This window comes from Canis aureus, chromosome 11 (assembly GCF_053574225.1).
Source record: "Canis aureus isolate CA01 chromosome 11, VMU_Caureus_v.1.0, whole genome shotgun sequence".
Taxonomy (NCBI): Eukaryota; Metazoa; Chordata; class Mammalia; order Carnivora; family Canidae; genus Canis; species Canis aureus.
Genome location: NC_135621.1, coordinates 60,304,291 through 60,328,001, shown reverse-complemented (window position 1 = coordinate 60,328,001; position 23,711 = coordinate 60,304,291). Strand labels below are relative to the sequence as shown.

Sequence of the window (23,711 nt, the reverse complement as noted above, 5' to 3'; positions counted from 1 at the left end):
CTTTTTAGACCTGCTTCTTTTCTATAAAAAGAGGATTATATAGAAAATATCTAAGGTCTTACATAGTTGCAATATTCTACTATTCAAGGTAGGACAGACATAATCTCAATAAGTGAATTTCTTTTCTCCACATTAACAAGAACAAAATACCAAGAGAGTTTAAGTGGCCAAAAACATATGTCTAGTAAGTGTTGACCCTAGCCTGATTCCAGACATATGCATGGAGCATCCAGGAAGCTACCCCACCCTTTCACAGGAACCAGTAAGAAGGTCAGCAGGCAGTGTCAATGGTTCTTACCTTGTGTTGCCAGATTTAGTAAATAAAAAAATAGGATGCCTAGTTAAATCTGAATTTTAGGTAAACAATATTCTTTTAGTATAAGCACATATCATATAATATTTTAGATATGCTTATATTTTCCAAGTATTTTGTTATTTACCTGAAACTCAAATTTAACTGGTTACGCTGCATTTTATCTGACAATCCTACCCTTGTTTCATGAAGGAAAAGGAGAGAGGTTCAAGCTACCTGCTGTGGCCACTTATGTCTAAAATCCATGTGAGTATCCTATGCCAGAGTCTCTTAAGACACTGAAACTTCCCCATTTCATAGTACCCCCTCCTTCCGGAATACTGGTATCACAGAAAGAAAGAACACTGCTCTATTCCTTAGTTGCTGTAAAAGGCCTATTCATCCATTTTCCCTCTGTCAGACTTATTTCTAAAGGTATAAAGCAAGTTTCTGGCCTTTTTCTATTACAAAGTCCTCCACTTGATTCATCCCCTGACATTACAATCACCTCTGTGCTGCATTCTAATAAACACTCACCTACTTTCTATTCCTCCAGAAAGGATCTCTAATTCTGGATTCTTACCATACGTTTTGGAAATAGATGGATTCTGGCCATCTCAGTGAGAACTTAATCTGTATCCCTGGTCTGGGAACTCTCCATAAGGTTGCCTGGCTACCTCCGGGGGCCAAAACTTTTCAAGCTTTCAAATGGTACCCCTCACTCTCAGTTCGGTGCCCTGTCACTCTCAGCTTGCTTCAGGGATAACATCACACAGAGCAGCCAACCTGAGGTATGGAATAAGAATTAGTCCAGAACCTTTGTTTTTATATAAAATGGCCTGTATCTTCACAGTTGGCTAGAACTGTGCTGTACAATATGGTAGCCACACTGGCCACCTATGGTTATTTAACCTCAAATTAATTAAAATTAAATAAAACTAAAAATTCAGTTCCTCAGTCACAATAGCCACATTTCAAGTGCTCAGTAATCACAGGAGGCTCCTGACCACAGCACTGATCTGTACAGGTGTGGAATATTTCCACTGTCACACAATGTTTAAAGAGGATTACTCCAGATCAAGGGTCAACAAACTTGTTCTGTAAAGACCCAAATAATACATATTTTAGGCTCTGAGCCATACTGTCAGTATTTCATATTCCTCTTTATATTTTACAATGCTCTAAAAATTTAAAAATATCCTTAACTATAATTATGTTACATCAACTAGTATTACACTAAATGAACGAAGTCAGACAGATGAAGACAAATACCATGTGATTTCACTGGTATGTGCAATCTAAAAAACAAAACAAACACAAAGACAGAAACAGACACATAAATACAGACAACTGATGGTAATCAGAAGGGAGCAAAGTGAGGGACAGGTGAAACAGGTGAAGAGCATTGAGAGGTGCAAACTTCAACTTATAAAATAAGTATGTCACAGAGGTGAAAAGTACAACATTAGAGAATATACTCAAATATTGTAATCATGCTGTATGGTGGCAGACGGTAACTACATTTACCGCAGTTGATCACTGAGTAATGCATGAAATTGTTGAATCATCATGTTGTACATCTGAAACTAATATAACATTGTATGTCAACTCTATTTCAATAACAAAAATTGTATAAATACATACAAACATGCATACATAGGTAAAACAATCCGTATATAGCAGGCAAAAATTGTCCACATGCCAGATTTAGCCCACAAGTCAGAATTTGCCAATCCCTCCTCTAGACCATTCCCCTCACTGAAAAAAACAATACATCCACCTTTTGATTTCTTTTATTATCAGCAAGTTTGTCTCCTCCATGACGCCTCAGTTAAGCTCTCCGGGCTCTGATCACTCCACTCCACCTCAAGTCCTCAAGTTGCCTCAACTTTTATTATATTTATTTGCATTTAGAATCACACAGAATAATCTTTCACATAGTTTTCCCCCATGAAAAGACTGAAGGATTTTCAATGATTTTTATCTTAGCAAGTTTTAGCTCTCAAAAACCAGGTAACAAGTTACTGATGGCCGTCCCTGTGTCTTCTTTTCTACTTGTCTCACTCCTATGGATTACCAAACATCATCTTGAAGGCACAAAACAAAGCATGTGCTAAGTGATGAGTATTTATTTTACATTTCACAATATTATGGAATATGAGAAAATGTAAAAACCTCAAAGCCTTTTTTGTGTGTGCAGTCCAACAGAATATGAATTATATGTGTTTTTATATATTCTATGATCTATGTAATACATAATCATTAGACTTCTTGCCATACTAAAATAGAAAACTGAGGGGTAGGTATTCTACTCTTTCATACTCCTTAAGGTTTTTCTTACTTTTTGTTTTCTCTACATAGAAAAGAAAATTGAAGAAAGAGGAGAGAACTAGAGGATATGAAGTTAAAACCTAGTTTTTAGGAGTGCAATAGGATGTAGGTTTAATAGAAAAATATAGCATTCAGTATTTTAAAAGTACATAACTCCTGTCAATCCATCAACTATAGCCAAAGCTAGCTAATTAAAGAGTAATAATTGCTTTAGACATGACTTAGTCAAACCTCATTTTTCTCTCAAATGATTGAAGAAATGAATGAGGACTCTAACTGCATTGAACTCTAGACCAAGACAAATGTTCTTTTAAAGCAAAGACAACCAACCAACGGTCTTACAAAAACCCTATTTTCAAAATCTATATTTTTCTCTTCCATGTTTGAACTTGTACTGGAAATATTTTACTTTTTAAGGCACTTGAGAAAGATAGGATTGTTGCATCCTAATATGACTGTTCCATAGACAACTCAGTTTATTTCCCCAAGATCTGCTTATATATGCAAGTCTCTTAACATTTCTTCCTTCATGTGGAAAGATACACCCACCTTCATTCAGGGATTTAATTTACTTTGAAAATCAATTTCATTTAGCATGCAGCATGATCTCAATATTTAACAGCTGTGTTAACAGGAATTGATATACTGAACAGTTCTGCTAAAAGCTAGAAATCTGATACCTTGTCTCTACAAAATGTGAGAGTACAAAAATATACTGAAATATAAAGTGTAATGGAGCTGAAAAGTAAAAACTTAAAAATCAATTAACTGGCATCTAATGTTTGAAAGAATGACTGTTTGAGATATATTTTGAATTTCTTTTTTTTATAAATCTTACCTCTGTCATTTAGTACAATATCTAAGTGGAATGATAGAGACTTCAGATAGCAATTCAGTACAACAAGGTACCATGTTTTTCATAGTACAAAAAGATTAAAATGGATATATTACCGATACCTAGACTGTTTTCATTAATTGGACTTCATTGTGTGAATTATGATGTCAAAATGTGTACTAGTTACTGACAGACTAAAATACCCAGGACTTGGCAACCTCATTTTCTAAAAGTCAATCATGAGAGGGAGAACACTAGGTAAATCATAAATTCCCCAAATGTGAGCAAAGTAGCCCAATTCAGCAACTTGTCCTCAGGCAGGCACCCAGCCTACTGCAGCAGCATGACACAGGATGCTACATTGACAGCCTAGGGCTGTGCTGCTAAAAGGGAGTGACAACAAGTTGCTATTAGATTTCCACTTGAGTAAGGCCACTTTCCAATTCTTTTGCAAAGAGCTGACATACCTGATTATGGCAAAAGACTGCCCATCCGCAAGGAGAAATTGATGTGCACAAGGAAATTGCTATCGTTTTTGGAGCCCCGCTATAAATAGGGAATGCCAATTTCTGCCATGCAGGGGTGGAGACAAGATTGCCAAAGGTTGTCCGGGCAGGTGAGACTGATCTTTATTTAGAGAATTCAGTAAGTTTCTCTATCTGAAGATTGTTTAAAACACACACACACACACACACACACACATTAAAATCCACTTCAGACAATCCTGGGGTAAAAATGTAAAATAGAATTTCAAAAGTAAGCACTGTCCATTTATGTTAGGACACCTTATGTTGTAGACAAACAATGTGGTCAGTTGCCAAAAGGTTTTACACCTCCCTACCCAATGTTATAAACCTCCAAACCTAAATACTGGTTTATAGAAGGCCTTGGAGATACTAAAGTTAGCAGAAACTCACCATCTTGGTAAGAATTAACTGTCACTGTTTACATTGTGATTTAGGCTGATTAGATATAGGTAGCTCTTGAGTATACACAAGACAGTTAAACAAAGAAAATAAAGCAATGAGGAATAATTTCTCAACTTGAAAATTTGGGGGTTACAAAAGTATGCTGGAATAAAAGGAATGATATAATGTCATATACACACATAAGGCTGATAGTTTGCATCGAATCTGAAATAGGAAACAGGAATGGGACAATGGGGATATATAAATATTTTTCTGTAATATCCACAAGAAATGGTGCTCTGACTCTAATCAACTGGTACTTATTCACTGGGCAAAAAAAAGTTTCTAGTATAGAAAAGAGCAATTCACCATGGTTCCCAATGTTCCCTAAACTGTATTCCCTGGAGCACAAGTCATTTCATTAAAACCAAAAACCAAAACAAAAAATTAATCATCTAGTAACCTTAAAAAACCCTGTATGCTATATACTCTACTTATGGAATGATAATGGAAATTAGCATTTTATGAGCTCTAGGAGAATTTCTGGCTAAGAAAAGTTGTTAACTTGGTTAACCAAAAATTTTTCCAACTTATTCAGCCATGTTGATGCCCTGACTCCCAACACCAAACAGCTATTAATGTTCCATGAAACTATTTTCTGTGATACATGTTACAGATTAAAATATTATTTATAAACCAATTCTTTTGCCCTAACTGCATGCTTAGTAAACATTCCTATGATCCTAATGTGGAACTTGGTATGAATCTACCTATCTAGAAAGCAAGGCCTATGGAGAAGGCCTGTTCCATATTTTAGGCTACGTGTACGTCCTACTTCCCCAGAGCCAGATAAATTGCCAATGTGTATTCTGAAAACCACAGCTGAGATCCTGAAGCAGAGCTTTTGATTTGTTTTTAGATTTACTCTGTCTCTGCACAATCCTTCCTCTGTTTCCCTAGGAAAAACTAGGTACATTTAGAAAAGGGTAAAGACAGAGGGAGAAGTTTTATTAATTAGTATTAATAATTTTTAAAATACATACATCCTATTAATATTTTACTTATAAGGGAAGAAGAGGGGTAATAAAATCCACAAATTGCCCATTTTCATTCTTCAGACTTGATAATGTATCTTAGTGTAGCTAACAGTGGGCTATGCCCAATTAATTGTAACTCATAATAAAATGCAGGAGTGTATGGATTATGATCTCATGGTTAGACTCCCTGGAGCTGGCATACATTTTTTTTAAAAGACCAGAGAGTAAATGTTATAGGCTTTGTGGGGCTGAGGCAAAGTTGAGGATATCACGTGGGTACTTATTTAACCATTTAAAATATAGTAAATTTAAAATGTAATAAGATCTATTCTTAGTTCGTGGTCAGTAAAAAACAAAAACAGATAGCTGGCCAAATTTAGCCCACAGGCCTGGTTTAAAGCATGGACTCTAGAGTCAGAAAGCTGGGGTCCTGGCATCACCTATCATTAGCTTTCAGATGGACTTTGGAAAGTAATCTTTCTCTTTCTCAGTTTGTTCCTCTATAATATAAATACAATAATAATATTCCCTATCTCAACTGTTAGTTGTGAGAATTAGTTAATATATGTGAGAATTAGTTAATATATAGACACATTAGAACTCTGCCTGACAATGAGTACTCAAAAACTATTTACTATCATTTTTAAATAAATTAATTAATACGAGTCCACCAAAAATTAATAGACCCTGAGAGACACCCAGGTTTCTAAATGATGAAATCAAAGTACAGTTTGTATTTAGTGCACCAGGAAACACAATGAATGTGGTGAATATGTGAGCTTAATCCATCACATGTGTTGCTCTGCAAAAGCAGAAGGCGGCCAATAGATTAGGATACTTCGGTTCTAATTATAGTGCTGTCTTGGTTCCCATGAATACCAGATAACTAGACTATGTATCTCAGTGTAGTCAGCCACAGCCTACAGAGAGTAATACTTTACAGTTCAGGAAATATGTGGGTAAGATATGCTATTCAGTGTAAAAATATTATGGAAAAGAAATGCTAGATTCCAGACTATAATATGATATTTAATGAAACATGGATACTTCGCTATTTGTCCTAGAAAAGCTACTGAGCTTTGTAGCAGATCTGAGAAGGAAACTCCTAAAAGAGAGATGATCTTTGATTGTGCTGGGGGCAAAAGTTCAACCATGGGTCTGCCTTCTGAACAGGCAATAAGGCTGGAAAATCTCATTGAGTGTGTGGCTTGTTGTCTAAATTTTTAATGGTCCGAATACTGAAAACTCAAATACTTATATCTTATCCTCAAATCTCTTTAAAATGAGAAGAAATCTATAAAAATAAAGGTCCAGTAACATCACAGGGAAACAAGAACAAATGTCACTCATATCTTTGAAGTTTAAAAAATTCCTTAAGCACAGAAGACAAATGAAACAGGACTGATTAAAAAAAAAAAAAAAAAAAAAAAAGCAGAGGAAAAAACAGACCTAAGACATCAGATGTCCAATGAGGTATTTCAGTTCACTGGATTCACTCTTCATTATTCTGCAAAGCAGATGAAAGCAGTGTCTACTGTCCCTCCCACTGATGCCCTGAGAACTGTTTCCTGAAAGCCCCTGGATCAAGCTGCCCAAAATCCTGACCGGAGTTGCAAGAGAGACATGCTTAATATACCAACACTTATTGTGAGCTGAGATGAAACAAATGAAATGACTTTTCTTGGTAGGCTACAGACAACCAAAAAACTTAGATTTAAATTAAGAATGAGTAAACCAGAGAGAAAGGTCTCCTTGTATATTCTCTCAGAGATTGCCTTTATTTTTGTTTTAAAAATCTAACAATGGAATATGGATGAAGAAGACAGACAGCCCACCTTCATTATTTACTATAACATTACTCATCTTTATCATTAGAGATTTAATGGTGTACAGGACCATTGTAGGACAGTCTGCTAAAAAAAAAAATCATTACATTTACTCATCACTGTTAGCCTTTGCATTAACCAGAAGATATTTTGATTTTTCAAATCAATCCAGTTGCAGCAGTAGAATCAATAAGAATCGTAACTTGAAATAAGAGGAGTCCAGCAATGAGTTCTTAATAATACCAAATGTTTCACAAAGGTCTTTGAGAAATAAATACCAAGGACAAGATAACTCTTAAAGAATTAGAAATTATTAGAAAAGAGTTTTCTCATGAGGAAAGAATTATTCAGGTCCCCATATGGAGTTAAGTCAAGGTTAGAGATGTCTGAGATCAAAATCTGAGGATGGCAGATACCACCTCATTTTAACTCCCATTTTTATAAAATAATTCCTTACCATGGGTCAGATCTCCATTTCACTCAATTGCAAAACAGTGAGATACCCACTCCTGTATAGCAAGATCAATATTTCATCCCTGTATTCCTCTCATTTCCAGTGTTAGACAAAATGGAGTTCTCTTCCTTTTAACTCTTGCATCCCTCTCCATCCTCATCCCTATTCCAAAAAGGTTTTCTAACATCTAGTGACCACAAGTTATGCTATGAAATGTTAAGTAAGAGAGACACTTTGGTAAGAGAGACACTTCCTTTTTTATGACCTCATTTTGCTTTTATCATACATTGAAGAATGAGAACAATCAAGAAGAATTCAACTTGCTGACATAGTTTCAAAAGACACAGCATGAAATTCAATTTGTCAGATTAAGCATAAGTGTAAGATAAAGTAGTACTCATAGGAAGGAACAGGAAAAGAAATAAAAAGTCGAAAGGAGAAAGATACCATTGCCTGTAGCACCAACCTCTGGATGCCAGAAATACTCCACACTCCATATGAGAAATATTTGGTTCTTGTTGGAAATGAAATATACCCTATTTTTTTCTAGATTTTAATCAGAATTCTAGATTGTATGAGTATGGCTCATATTGATAACAAAATTTCCATATTTTCCATATATTTTACTACTGAAATGTAGTTAGGGGCTAAATTAGTACAATACCATTTGTCTTATAAAAATTTTATGATCTTTGTCCACTTCCTCATTTTAATTTCTATTTCTTCAAGACTCATAACAAATGGTTTCCTGTATTATAAAGAATCCATAGGAAACCTCTGGGAGACAGTCCAAGATGGCAACATAGTAAGACCTTGAACTCACCTTCTCCCATGGACACACCAAATACATACAGCTACATAGGCAATAATGCCCACTGAAAAAGAACTGAAATTTAGCTGAACAGCTCCTCTACAACAAGGGATAGAAGAGCCACAATGAAATGAATAGAGGAGGCAGAGACCTGGTCTCAGCAAAAACCCTACTCTCAAGTGCAACAACCCACAATGGGAGGGATCTCAAAGGTCCAGAGGTACCAATGAATGAGAGGTTTGGACCTCACATCAGGCAGCTCAACCTTGGTACCTGCATTGGAGAGACAAGACCTCAAAAATGCCTGGCTTTGGAAATCAATTGGGCTTTATATCCCTGGGATCCAATGCACTGTAGAGATCTGGGATGTTCCTTTTGAGGGGCTCAGACACAGGTGCACTCATCCCAGGACCCAGCACAAAGGCAGCAGTTTGAGAAGTGTCTGAATTATATGTGATAGAGATTCATTTAAGACATCTGCCAGAGGGACAAGGACCAGATGGGACTTTCTTTGCGGAGAGTAGCACTGACTGATGAATGCCACTTACATATATTCTCTCTACCTTGTTAGCACAGGTGGGCACATGTAGACACAGCCTCACTAAAGATGCAAGTATGCCCCACCTTCAGTGCTCTTCCCTGGCCTTGCTAAAGCTGTGGATATGTCCCACCCCAAGTGCTCTTTCACTAAAGCCAAGGATGTGCCCTGATGCCAGCAATCTGCTGTAGCCTTGCTAAAGCCAGTGGTGAAGCACGGAACACACAGAGAACACCCCTTAATCATGTGGCCCTTGGTAGCTAGAGGGGTTTGTGTTTCTGGGCACTATGGGGCTATAACAACTGAAAGACAGTTCTGGGAAGGCTACTCACCCAGGGTACTCCAAAGACAGTAAACTAAAACACATCCCTCAGTCTGACTGAAAAAAAAAAGCCCATCTACTTGTCCTGGAGACTCAACCTAAGGGAACAAGCTTCAGGACTGCCACACATCCAGAAGCTAAAGAGGCATTCTCAGAGACAGAGTAGGGAGACATCATCTTTGAGCCCTCCCCTGGCCTCACCACAGCTCACTGGTACCTCTGAAAATGTAGCTTATAAACTCATCTGTAAGTCCTGATTTTTGCAACTATCACTCAGGGGACACCTCCAGTTTCCTGATCTGGGGGCCAGCAGGATTTGCAATTGTTTTCCCACAGGACTATATACATTTGCATATACTTTAAAAGCTGATGCCTGAATATCTGGCTCCCAATCACCCTGAAATTAGGTGTTGACTCAGACCACTCCTTTTGAAACATGGCAGGTCTTGGCAAACCCTCAATTACAGGGATCAGTCAAGAATAAATTAGATTAATCAGACAACCATAAAGGTTTGAGAGACAACAAAGACATAATGCAAGGCTTAACAATAAGGTTCATTCTCTACACAAGGCCACTCTTTAAAGAATGGGAAGGAAAGCTATTTTTCCTAACAGACAGAAACAAACACAGAAAGTCAAACAAAATGAGGAGACAGAGGAATGTGTTCCAAATGAAAGGACAAAACAACACCCCAGAAAAATAATAAATGAAATAAAGATAAGAAATCTTTATTTGATAAAGAGTTCAAAGTAATAATCATAAAGATACTCACTGAACTCAGAAGAATAAATAAACACAGTGAAAACTTCAATAAAGAGATAGAAAATATATGAAAGTATCGAACAGAAGTCACAGAGCAAAAGAATACAACAACTGAACTGAAAAATATACTAGAGGGATTCAACAGCAGACTAAATGAAGCAGAAGAAAAGACTAGTGACCTGGAAGACAGGGCAGAGTAAATGCTGCAACAGAGCAGCATGAAGAAAAAAGAATTTTAAGAAATAACGACAGTTTAAGGCACCAATAGGACAACATCATGTGGAATATTATTCACATCACAGGGGTTCCAGAAAGAGGAGAAAGAAAAATGCAGAAAACTTATTTGAAGAATTAATGGCTTAAAACTTCCCTAACCTGGGGAAGAAAAGAAGTATCAAGGTCCAGGAAGCAAAAAGAGTTCCAAATTGATGAACTCAAAGAGATCCATACCAAAACATATTATACTTAAAATATTAAAAGTGAAAGATAAAGGGAGAATGTTAAAAAAAAATCTTTTGTGTACAAGGGAACCCCCATAAGACTATGAGCCAATGTTTCGGCAGAAACTTTGAGGCCAGAAGAAAACAGTATCATATATTCAAAGTGCTAAAAGGAAAAAAACTTCCAACTAAGAATACTATACCCAGCAAGGTTGTCATTCAGATTAGAGAGATAAATGTTTTTCAGACAACCAATGGTTTTGCCTAGGAGTTTTATAGTTTCAGGTTTTATATGCAAGTCTTTAATTCATTTTGAGTTAATTTTTGTGTAGGATGTAAGCTAGTAGTCTAGTTTCATTCTTTTGCATGTGTCTGTCTAGTTTTCCCAATACCATTTATTGAAGAGACTATTCTTTCCCCATTGTGTATTCTTGGCTCCTTTACTGTAAATTAATGGGCTGTATATGTGTAGATTTATTCTGGGATCTTTTTACTGTTTTACTGATATATATGTCTGTTTTTATGCCAATACCACACTGTTTTGACTGCTATAGCTTTGTAGTAGAGTTTGAAATACCTTTTGCTTTGTTCTTTCTTAAAATTGTTTTGGCTATTCAGGGTCTTTGTGGTTCCATACAAATTTTAGAACTATTTGTTCTATGTCTGTGAAAAATTGGAATTTTGATAGGGATTTCCCTGAATCCATAGATTGCTTTGGATAGTATAGACATTTTAAGAATTTTAATTCTTCCAATCCATGAACATGGAATATCTTTTCATGTTATTTGTGTCTTCTTCCATTTCTTTTATCAATGTTGTATAGTTTTCAATAAATAGGTCTTTAAATTCCTTGGTTAAATTTATTTCTAGGTATTTTATTCTTCTTGATGCAATTGTAAATGGGATTATTTTCTTAATTTCTCTTTCTAATAGCTCATTATTAGTGTATGGAAATGAAACAGGGGATGCCAGGGTGGCTCAGTGGCTGCCTTTAACTCAGGTCATGATCTCAAAGTCCTGGGATCAAGCCTTGCATCAGGCTCCCTGTGGTGTTCACTGCAGCATTATTTACAATAGCAAAAATACTTGAACACCCTAAGTATCTGTTGATGGATAAATGGCTGAAGAAGATGTGGTGTGTGTGTATACACGGAATATTATTGGAATGGAATATTATTCAGCCATAAAATAGAAATACTGCCATTTGTGACTACTTGCATGGACCTTGAGGGTATTATACTACATGAAATAAGTCAAACAGAGAAAGACAAATAAATATGGCTTCATTTACATGTGGAATATAAAAAAACAAATGAATAAAGGAAATAAAATTCATAGACACAAAACAGATTGGTGGTAATCAGAGCAGATGGAGTTGGGGGTGGGTAAAATGGGTGAAAGGGATCAATTGTATGGTGACAGATGGTAACTAGATGTACTGTGGTTATCACCTTGTAGTATATACAAATATCAAATTATTGAGGGGCCTGGATGGCACAACTCATTAAGTGTTGGACTCAGTTTTGGCTCAGGTCATAATCTCAGGGTTGTGAGATAGAGTCCCGTGTCAGGCTCCGTGCTCAACATAGGGTGTGCTTAAGAGTCACTTCTTCCTCTCTCCCTACCCCTGTTCTCTTCCTCTCTCTCAAATAAATCTTTTGTTAAAAAGAAAATTATTACTTTGTACATATGAAATACTATGTTAAATACTAATTTTACCTCAATAAAGAAAAAAATTATGGTTATATGAAAGCATATGAAGAAATTTGAGTAGTTTAAGCAGACTTCTTATTTCAGTAAATGAGGTGATGGTGATGGTGGGAAAGGAAGTAAGTTTTTTACTTGGTTTACTTGGTTTTGGAAATCTTTTATTGTAATAATAATGTTTTAAATTCTGACTATAAAACCAGACATGACCCTTATTTATTGAATTGGGCATTTAGTACAGAACATTTTAATTTTCATTATAAACAACATTGCAGAGAGCAAATACCATTCACACTTCTTAGACTGCTCTTACCAAGTCACCAAGCAGCTACACTGCTGCCATAGCCACCGCCTAGCAACAACATACTAGGAGAAAAGTTGTGCAGGGAGAATGGTTCCTACTAAAATTGGAAATCCTGTTATTACGAATGGGAAGAAGGACAAATACATAGGTTTTGTTTTTCAAAGTGATAGTTGATAATCAGATATTGGGAAAGTGCCCATCAACTGTGATGGATAATTGAATAGCAGCATAGTCAATTCTGAATAAACATTATAATGGAGGCAAACTTTGAGACGAAAGGAAGATGGAGTATCCAAATAGCAATCCAATAAAAATGAAAAATCATTGATATTTGAGGATAGATAATATTTCTTCAGGCAAAGAACTAATTCTCTAGACTCAGGCTTTAAGTTATACCAATATAAATTAACATCATCTGAGCTCACACAATTCTGGAAACCATTACAAAAAATTGATCAGAGGCAAGGAAGTTGGTCCAGGATTACATTTGTGCCTCCAGGTAGTGTGCATCAAGGATCATCAGCATGCAGATAGCCTAGGTTGCTGTGTAATACAATATTGATAAATGGCCATACTGCAATTTAATTGAAGCTGAGGGGGAAAAAATGGATCCTCTAACAAGTGGAGTTCTAAAAAAGTAGCACTGAAGACAATAACAACGGAAGAAAATAAAAGTGCAATCTCCCAACGCATGACATGAATGAGAAGATGCTTTAATCATTTAAAATCCAGATTATTTTATGACATACATGTTTCCCCAAAATATACAAATGGTTATGCTCAAAGTATTTTTACCATTGAAACTAAGTTGAAAACTCTGGTATAGTACACATACTGGATTTCATCTTCTACTCAACATACATGTTACCTTAAGGCCAAGAATGCATACATATATCTGTGTACATAAAATCCTTTACCAGTAAAAAGGTTGTGTTATTTATATGAAAGTGAAAGAAAAAAGAAATACATCAGAACAGTATTCATTCATGAAAGATACTAGTGTTATTCTTTTTGCTAAATGGGATAATAGTTTTCAAATAATGGAATATTTTCTGAATTTTTTGTGCTATTCACAATGTAAAGGATATACATTTTAATTTTGAAATGCATTATAAAAATTTCAGCATCTTCTTAAATTTATACCAGAGATTAACAAACTTTGGCTCATGGGCCAAATCTGAATGGCCTCCTGTTTTGGTAAATAGTTTCACTGATACACAGGTACATAAAAACATTGCCAACTTCTGGCCTAGAGAGTCAATAAAACAAAGTAGGCAATTTAATATCTGTGGTGTGAGTATTTTCCCAATTTCAAACTACTAACCTGATCATGGATTTTGGAGATGTACAAAATAGCACACTATCCTATGATATTTCCACCGGGCAAACACAACAGACATAATTAGCCTTGATTAAATATAATAGTAACATGGAGTAAAATAATCAGGAAGTGGTGAGTTTTGAGTATTTATTATCTTTGTTTTTAATGTAATTTATTTAATTATGGTTATATGATTTAAGTTTCAATAATGGCTGTGGCTAACAGCCAGCTTTCATAATTCATGGAAATCTAAACATTGGCTCTAGTGAGCCAGTAGAAGCCACGCCTGTGATTTTACTGATTTTACTGCACCTGTCCTCATAAGTTCTCCCCTGCATTCCTGTCTCTCAAATAAACCCATCAATTTGGAAGTTTGCTAGAGAAGGATAGGTTTTTGACATGCTAACCAGGAAAATACAGGCAGTGACTTAAAGAGCTTTTTCTAAAAACATACCTTTTCTATCTTTTATCTTTGCAGTTAAATTCAACAGGGAAATTACAAGTAAATATGAAAGGGGTAAAGGGGAATTTTTAAATACTAACAATAGAAGATCCCTCTATATTGTAAAGAAAAGAAACTCATCCTAAAATTGGAGCATTTAATCTGAAGGAGCTGGAGTGAAGGTAAGTGGACTAAGTTGAGAGAATTGAAGATAAAGAACCAAAAAGCCAGATGCAAAAATTTGGGATGTGTTGGGGGGTAGTAGGAAAGAATGAGAGGGAATGCACAGGAGCATCCAAAATGTGTGACTAAAACAGGGGGCATGTCTACAAGGGCAAACCCTCCCCATTCTGCCAGACCTGAAGCCACATGAGAATTGGAAAACAAGGGAAATGGATCAGAGGCCCAAATTTAAAACTGCAGCAACATGAAAGTAAAGGAAGTCATAGTAGTAGCTGGCTTTGCATCCATAAGGTAAAGTGAGATAATAGCACATTGGATATGTGATATGGTGAATAGTGTACGAGTCATAATACTATGTGGACCCTAATTCTTGGTTCACAACTAAAATGAAGATTTAATGAGATATGAATCTGAGTCACCAATATTATCTTCAATATGAAAGAAGATACTGTCACCCAAACAATTACTTAAGTTGTCTTTACTAGAAATGCCTGTATTATTTATTTTTTACCAGAAATGAGATATGGTCCCTGAAGAAGTTTTCTGATTCAAAATTTAATATTGGTGTGCTTCTTACTTAATATACATTCCTGACATTGGACCTTTGATATGTAAATTACTCATACTCCCTATGAGAATCATTATGAATGATCATGCCAGAACAACCCATATGTAGACACACCACCTGTCAGGTCCTGCAAGGCCTCTCTTAGACAGGTATGAAAATTCTGGACATATGGTGTTTGTCACAAACAAATGCTTCACCATTTTACTTTGGAACTTATACACTCCTGAGTCCAGAACAGCAGGAAGTCAGTTACAAAGTGATAGGCGTAGGGGGAAGGTCTAACTCTGAAAATCTATAGATACTAATCATGATTAGAACAGCCATGGGGAATATATTTATAAATTCTAGCCAATTTAAATACTTATACTGAGGGCTTTCCCCAGTGATCATGAGCTAAGATTAATGGAGGCAATGCCTGCTTTGGAAATATGCAAGTGTCACCTCAGTGACACAAGAGGATTTTCTGAGAATTAAATTAGATATATGGTTATATCACCCAACAAGGGGCTCAATTCTACAACCCTGAGATCACAACCTGAACCAAAATCAGGAGTCAGACATTTAACAAACGGAGCCACTCAGGTGCCCCAGCATGGATTTCTTTCTTTTAATATAGGTGACCAGGTGAAAATTTTACTTTTATTCAGAGTTGTTTACGAAGCAGTGGAGTTTAACCTAATAAGATTTCAAGTAGCCAGAAAAGGGAGATAATCAAAGTATTCATTGAATATTGAAAGTCTTGAGTATCAGTATCACTTGTATGTAAACCTAAAAAAAGAAAAAGTCAAACCATAAAAGCAGAGATAGCAAAGTGGTTGCTAGGGGCTGGGAGCTGCAAGAAATAGGGAAAGATGAGTAAAAGGGCAAAAACTTTCAGTAGTAAGATGAATAAGGTCTAAAGATCTAATGTGTAACATGTGACTATAGTTGATGACAATGTATTGTATAATACATTGTCAAATAATAAAATTTGCTAAGAGAGTAGAATTTAAATGTTTAAAAAAATAAATGTGAGACGTGATGGAATATGTTTTAACTAGATTGTAGGAATCCTTCCACAATATATATGTATACCAAATTATCACAACATACACTTTAATTAACTTACAATTCTGTCAATAATGCCTCAATAAAGCTGAGATTTAAAGAAAAAAAACAACTCTGAGTATCACATTGTAGAAGTATAAGAGCTCCATTGTTAAAAAAAAAAAAAAAAAAAAAAGAGCCCCATTGTTTTAAAGAGACAGTAACATATCTGCTGACTGCAATGGCCAATAGTGCAAAGGCTACCCTCAAAAAGTAAATTGCTTGATGGGCTAGCAATCCTGATTTTTTAGGAAATCTTGGGGCATCTTAGACTATGACTTTATGCTAGTGGAGAAAATTAACAGGTGCCTAATAGAATAAATAAATAAATAAATACCTTATTCATTCAAAAATATGACCCACTCTGATAAAATATGCTTTGGAATAAATAAATGATCATGATGAAAGCTGGCTACTCGGATTTTCCAAAGTTAAAGAATGAAATTATTAAATCTAGGGAAAATGTCTTATGAAACTCAGATGAAAACTCTCTGATTTGAAAAATGTATGTGGAAAATGAAGAATATTATTAATATGCTTCCTCTGACACAAAACAGAAACAGTGTCACCTATCTGAAAGAGAACACTTTAAATTGATATTTCATGACCTTATTTTAAACAGTTTCTATTAACTTTCCATGTTGGAGTCCTGACTTCTAACAATGCATCTATTATACTTATTTATATCAATGTGACCCTTTAGCTGGAAGATGAGTTTATCATCTTAGCACATCAACTAAGTTTAGCACATCAACTTAACATCTACATACCCAGACACAATATTAGTAGTGAGTTCAACATAGAATCATAATCAAGATTTGATTTTAAAAAAGAAAGAAATGTAACTCATTCTAGGTATACTAAAGAAGTGAATTGCAGGTATTCCAATTCTCCAGGATTACATATAGCAAAAACGGGGGAAAAAAAAGAGTTCAAGATTGTATTTCTCAGATCATAAAGCAAAATGAATGAAAAATCAAATAGAAATAGACATACCCTGACCAGCTGGCCATTTAGAGGCCACATGACATTGTCACCTGAGCCCTCAGGGCTAGGCCTGTGCAGTGGAATAGAAGGTAACTTATACAATATGGAATAGAATATAAGACATAAACTCATAAATGGGTAGAAAACAATATAGATCATATGTCCAAATCCAATATGCCTGGGTAAACAAATGTAAAAAACAAGAGTCCTCATAAACTTTAAATTATGAAATAAATACACAAAGTTATTAATATATAAATATGTATGAATATGTATATTACATTACATATTATATACATTATATGTGTGTATATACACACATATAAAATATCGAATGTTTCCTATGTTAGTAGCAAGAAATGCAAGAATCTGTAAATAAGCTTATTGAAATAATGACTATACTCAGGGAATCAGAGAGAAGTTTGTTAGTTTAGAGGAGTTCATACACACTTTGTATAGCACCACAGGAGAGAAAAATTATATACATCAAATTGCTTTGAAAACAAATGATATTTTTCCAATTTTTAGTGGGGTTGTGGTCTTGATTTTGTATTTACTTCATAGAGGCATACATGCATTTGATACATGTACGAGGGAGGGAGAGAGGGAGGAAGGAAGGAAGGAAGAAAGAAAGAAAGGAAGGAGAAAGAGAGAAGGAAAGAAAGAAAGGAAAAAAGAAATTCAACCAATGGTACAGATAATAAATGTCAGAGAGTTTCAGGGTAGGAGGAGGCAACAAAGTGATCACTCACCTCAACAATACTATTGCAGAGACCTGAAAAGATTATCAGGTACCTTAAATCATACTTTGTTTCGTTGACCTCCCTTTAAAAGCAATCAAAGCCCACATAACATATTGTGATGTCTGCCCAGTTTTGTTTAATGGTAACAAGAGATGACATTTCAAGATGATCAGCTCTATCCTTTTATTTCAGAGGCTAACTGTAGCTGTGATTTCAGTTCTATGTCTCAGCCACAAATTATCTTAATAGGATATATTGATCCAACAGAAAACACACTGAATTGGTTTTATACATTTTAACCATTTTTTTCAATTTCATACAAATCTTTTTACACTAAAATTTGTGTTTAAATTACAAATACTACATATGATTTCAAAGGAATCTCTCTTTGTATGAAATGTTTTGAACTCCTGGAATAAGATGGTGCATCATGAGCAAGTATAATGAGCTTTTATAGAAAGACTTATTTATATTTCTAAATCCATATATTCCCAGAGATATTTTATTTTTTCTTTCCTTTTTTTCCTTGCTGTGGCTGAGGGGTATAATTCTTATATGGGTCTAAATCAGGATGTTTAGAGGGAAGAAGTAAGTTTCCATTAATGCTAATGTAAATAAAGTGAACTTATAATTGACTGAAGATTAGTGGAGAAAGGGAGTGGGGTTGGATTTAGGAACTGCTTTCTAGCGGCTGGGTTCCTGGGAGTCTATTACCTAGGAAGTTCCATCTCCATCTCCATTTCACTCACAAGCTCTGTGATCTTAGAGGCTTCACACCAGCCTTATCTTCTTTCTCAACACAGTGGTCTGCAAGTTACTGTTTGTTTCAAATCATCAGCCACATGACTAGGTTGCCAGAAACCCAAGTCTAATACTAACTACAGAGTTAGCACTCAGTCTACCTAACCATAGTTTTAGGTCCTTGCAATCCAAAATATGGTCCATGGATCAACAATATTACATCACCTGAGAGCTTGTTAGAAAAGCAGAATCACCCTAAATTACTGACTGAATCTGCATTTGAACAAGATCACCAGGTACTTCATATGCACATTAAAGTTTGAGAATCACTGCCTCACCATAAATTATAAAGAGGGGAAACAGAATTAGTACAAAGCAGGTATGTTATTCCCTGTATAATTAACTGCACCCAAAGAGTCACCTGCTAAATAAATAATAGTAATTGAATATTCAATGCTATATGTATCTTGGGTTGGTCCTGGAACAGAAAAAGAACATTATGGAAAAACTGTGAAATCAGAATAAAGTTCTGTGCCAATGTTAAATTTCCCAATTCTGGTAATGTAAAATGGTTATTTTCGAGGTTCACGTTAGAAGTTTGCTGAAGATTATAGAGAATTCTGTACAATCTTTACAATTCCTTTGCAAATTTAAGATTTGTAATTGCTTCAAAATAAAAAGTTTAAAACTTTTACCTGTGTAGCAAACCATCACAAAAATCTCAGTGGATACCACACATAACTTTTCTTTTTTTTTTCCTTTAAGTTTTTATTTAAATTCCAATTAGTTAACATATAGTGTAATATTAGTTTTGGTGATGTAACACATAATTTCTCTTTTCTTTTTAACACATAACTTTTCATAATCTCAGAGTTCAGTTGATCAGTGCTGGGCCCAGCTTATCCCAGCTGGGTTTACTCAGCAGCTAGAAAGCTCTGTTGATCTGAGCTTGATTCATTCACATGTCAAGTGGGAAAAGACTCTCCACTGACTTATCCATATGGCCTTGTTCGAGACAACAGGGGCAACATGGAACTATCTTACATATCTTCCATCATCATGGCCATTTTATCATGGTCACAGGAGAGATTAATGATTGGCAAGTGAAAATATACAATTTGTTTGGCTTTTAATTATGGGTCAAATAAAGTTACAGAGGCCACCAAATTCAAAGGGTAGAAAACTGGTGCTGCCCCTGCTTTAAGAATAGCAAAACTAAGGGCAAAAGCACGTGTGTGTAGATGGAACTTTCAATTAATGAAGCTGTCTCTGCAATCAATCACATATGCTGATGATATGTGAATTAGCAATGTCTCACATGTAGAATATCAGATAATGTAGATACTACAATTCCAATCTTATCCTTCAGTGCTGATCAAAATGAATTCAGTGCCAATATCTCTACCATTATTTCATACTTTATAGGTTATATTAGAAAGTCACCTGACTTTCCTGAAAAATTTTATATTACATAGTTTTCTTTTTGAAAGCAAATTTTTTATTTATTTATTTATTTATTTATTTATTTATTTATTTATTTTTATTGGTGTTCAATTTACTAACATACAGAATAACACCCAGTGCCCGTCACCCATTCACTCCCACCACCCACCCTCCTCCCCTTCTACCACCCCTAGTTCGTTTCCCAGAGTTAGCAGTCTTTACGTTCTGTCTCCCTTTCTGATATTTCCCACACATTTCTTCTCCCTTCCCTTATTTTCCCTTTCACTATTATTTATATTCCCCAAATGAATGAGAACATATAATGTTTGTCCTTCTCCGACTGACTTACTTCACTCAGCATAATACCCTCCAGTTCCATCCACGTTGAAGCAAATGGTGGGTATTTGTCATTTCTAATAGCTGAGTAATATTCCATTGTATACATAAACCACATCTTCTTTATCCATTCATCTTTCGTTGGACACCGAGGCTCCTTCCACAGTTTGGCTATCGTGGCCATTGCTGCTAGAAACATCGGGGTGCAGGTGCCCCGGCGTTTCATTGCATTTGTATCTTTGGGGTAAATCCCCAACAGTGCAATTGCTGGGTCATAGGGCAGGTATATTTTTAACTGTTTGAGGAACCTCCACACAGTTTTCCAGAGTGGCTGCACCAGTTCACATTCCCACCAACAGTGCAAGAGGGTTCCCTTTTCTCCGCATCCTCTCCAACATTTGTGGTTTCCTGCCTTGTTAATTTTCCCCATTCTCACTGGTGTGAGGTGGTATCTCATTGTAGTTTTTTTTTTTTTAATTTTTATTTATTTATGATAGTCACAGAGAGAGAGAGAGAGGCAGAGACACAGGCAGAGGGAGAAGCAGGCTCCATGCACCGGGAGCCCGACGTGGGATTCGATCCCGGGTCTCCAGGATCGCGCCCTGGGCCAAAGGCAGGCGCCAAACCGCTGCGCCACCCAGGGATCCCCCTCATTGTAGTTTTGATTTGTATTTCCCTGATGGCAAGTGATGCAGAGCATTTTCTCATATGCATGTTGGCCATGTCTATGTCTTCCTCTGTGAGATTTCTGTTCATGTCTTTTGCCCATTTCATGATTGGATTGTTTGTTTCTTTGGTGTTGAGTTTAATAAGTTCTTTATAGATCTTGGACACTAGCCCTTTATCTGATAGGTCATTTGCAAATATCTTCTCGCATTCTGTAGGTTGTCTTAGTTTTGTTGACTGTATCCTTTGCTGTGCAAAAGCTTCTTATCTTCATGAAGTCCCAATAGTTCATTTTTGCTTTTGTTTCTTTTGCCTTCGTGGATGTATCTTGCAAGAAGTTACTATGGCCGAGTTCAAAAAGGGTGTTGCCTGTGTTCTTCTCTAGGATTTTGATGGAATCTTGTCTCACATACAGACACATAGATCAGTGGAACAGAATAGAGAATCCAGAAGTGGACCCTGAACTTTATGGGCAACTAATATTCGATAAAGGAGGAAAGACTATCCATTGGAAGAAAGACAGTCTCTTCAATAAATGGTGCTGGGAAAATTGGACATCCACATGCAGAAGAATGAAACTAGACCACTCTCTTTCACCATACACAAAGATAAACTCAAAATGGATGAAAGATCTAAATGAAAGCAAATTTTAATAAGAAATTTGAACATAAAACACAAGCAAATAGATGTCAAGTTCAGTTTGAAGAATATCATTTCTTCTGTTTTCTAATTGTACTTATCTCTTCTTAACTAAAAGTATATAATTATAAATAACATAAAGATCCAATTCTACATTTATTATAATTTTGAATCTAAACTATTGAAATTTGAAATGGTCACAATTAAGTTTTTAAGATTATTTTTAAATTCAATTTAAAGAGTAAAAATAGAGAAGTATTGAACATCTCCTTTGATAAGACTCATGGAACTCCATCCAAAACCCCCCTCCCTTGGAGCACCTGGGTGGCTCAGTCAGCATCGGACTCTTGATTTCAGTTCAGGAGATGATCTCAGGATCATGATCTAAGGGTCATGACCTCAAAGTCCTGAGATCAAGCCCTGCATCAGGCTCCATACTGGGCATGAAGCCTGACTAAGATTCTCTCTCTCTCTCACTCTCTGTGTGTGTGTGTGTGTGTCTCTCCTCCTCCTCCTCCTCCCCATCACTCACTTGATCTCTCTAAAAAAACAAAACATCTCACATTTTGCACTCATTTAAATTAAATGAGTAAATATTTATTATTAGGTGTGTGGTTTTCAGAATCAGCAAAATTCATTGAACATTCACAATTTATCTCTAGTTGTACCCTGAGAACATATCCTTGCCCTACTAAAACTGACATCTGTTTAAATGTCTTTAGCAAGAGTCGCTTTGGAAAGGTAACAGAAAAGACAGTTTCAGAAACTTGTCACATCAATTGACAATTTCTATTACATAAATAAAGTTTGAAAAGAGCATGACCAGGGTAAAAAGCAAAAAAAAATTATTTTTTATTATTTATTTATTACATAAATAAAGTTTGAAGAGAGCATGACCAGGGTAAAAGGCAAAAAAAAATCAAATCCTCCAAATTATTTACTTGTATATCATTATGCCTCCTTTGTTGGAGTCCAGAAATATGTGAGGGTGATAAAACTGGTTTTGTTAAATGTGCCATGCAATTGAGTCAATGTTCCTATTTGGGTTAGATATGACTCTGCTACTGGGTAAGAATACTGCAGTTATATAGTTTATTATATAAAAATTGTGCTTTTTATATACACACATACACATCATATATACTCACATATAACTGATTATTACTTTCCTGGTACAATGATAAATGTAGGGCAGTTTCATAATATAGAGAGAACAAAATGAGATATCAAATGTGTATCTCTCCTTTTTGTGAAATTAGAAAAGTTATACTCTGTATTTCAGTAATGAATCTAAGGGATACCTCCTTGGATCTGTAGAAATTTCTGACTAAATATCAGCCTCTGAATAATAACTATTTGAATCACACATACATATGTTTTTGCCTATAAATAAAAGTCTGTACACAGATATTAAAATTATTTATAAATTAAATTAACATTTATTACATAATAACCATGTGCCAAAGTTCTAGATGCTTGTCTCTTCCTTTAATGTTTCATAGGATTCATCAGTGAAGCCATTTGACTGGAAGTTTACTGTGTGGAAATGTTTTTAACTACAAATTCAATTCCTCTACCACATACAAGCCAATATGGGTTATCCCTCTCATCTTGAGTGAGATTTAATAGTTTGTGTTCTTCAGGAAATTTGTCTATGGCATTTAGATTTTCATATTGTTTGTATAAAGTTGTTTATAAATTTTTATTTTTATTCTCTTAAGACTGTAGGATTTGTATCATTGTCCCCTTTCTCATCTTAGTATTGGTAACTTATATATTCTCTTTTTCCTGATCAATCTGGCTAAAAGATTGATCAGCTTTGAACCAGCTTTGCTTCAATGATTTTTCACTCATTTTTCAGTCTTCCATTTTATTTATTTCTGTTTTTCACTTTATTATATCTTTTCTCCTGCTTGTTTTGGGTTAAATTTCCTTTTCTTTGCCTAATGGCTCAAGAATAAAGCTTAGGTCACTAACTGAAGATTCTT

The 23,711-nt window shown here is 35.4% G+C and overlaps 1 long non-coding RNA gene across 1 annotated transcript in view; it reads right to left on the bottom strand.

Moving 5' to 3' along the window:
• Nucleotides 1-23,711, bottom strand: part of LOC144324182 (uncharacterized) — a 248,358-nt gene that overhangs the window by 105,381 nt on the left and 119,266 nt on the right. The gene's annotated exons all lie outside the window — the stretch shown is intronic.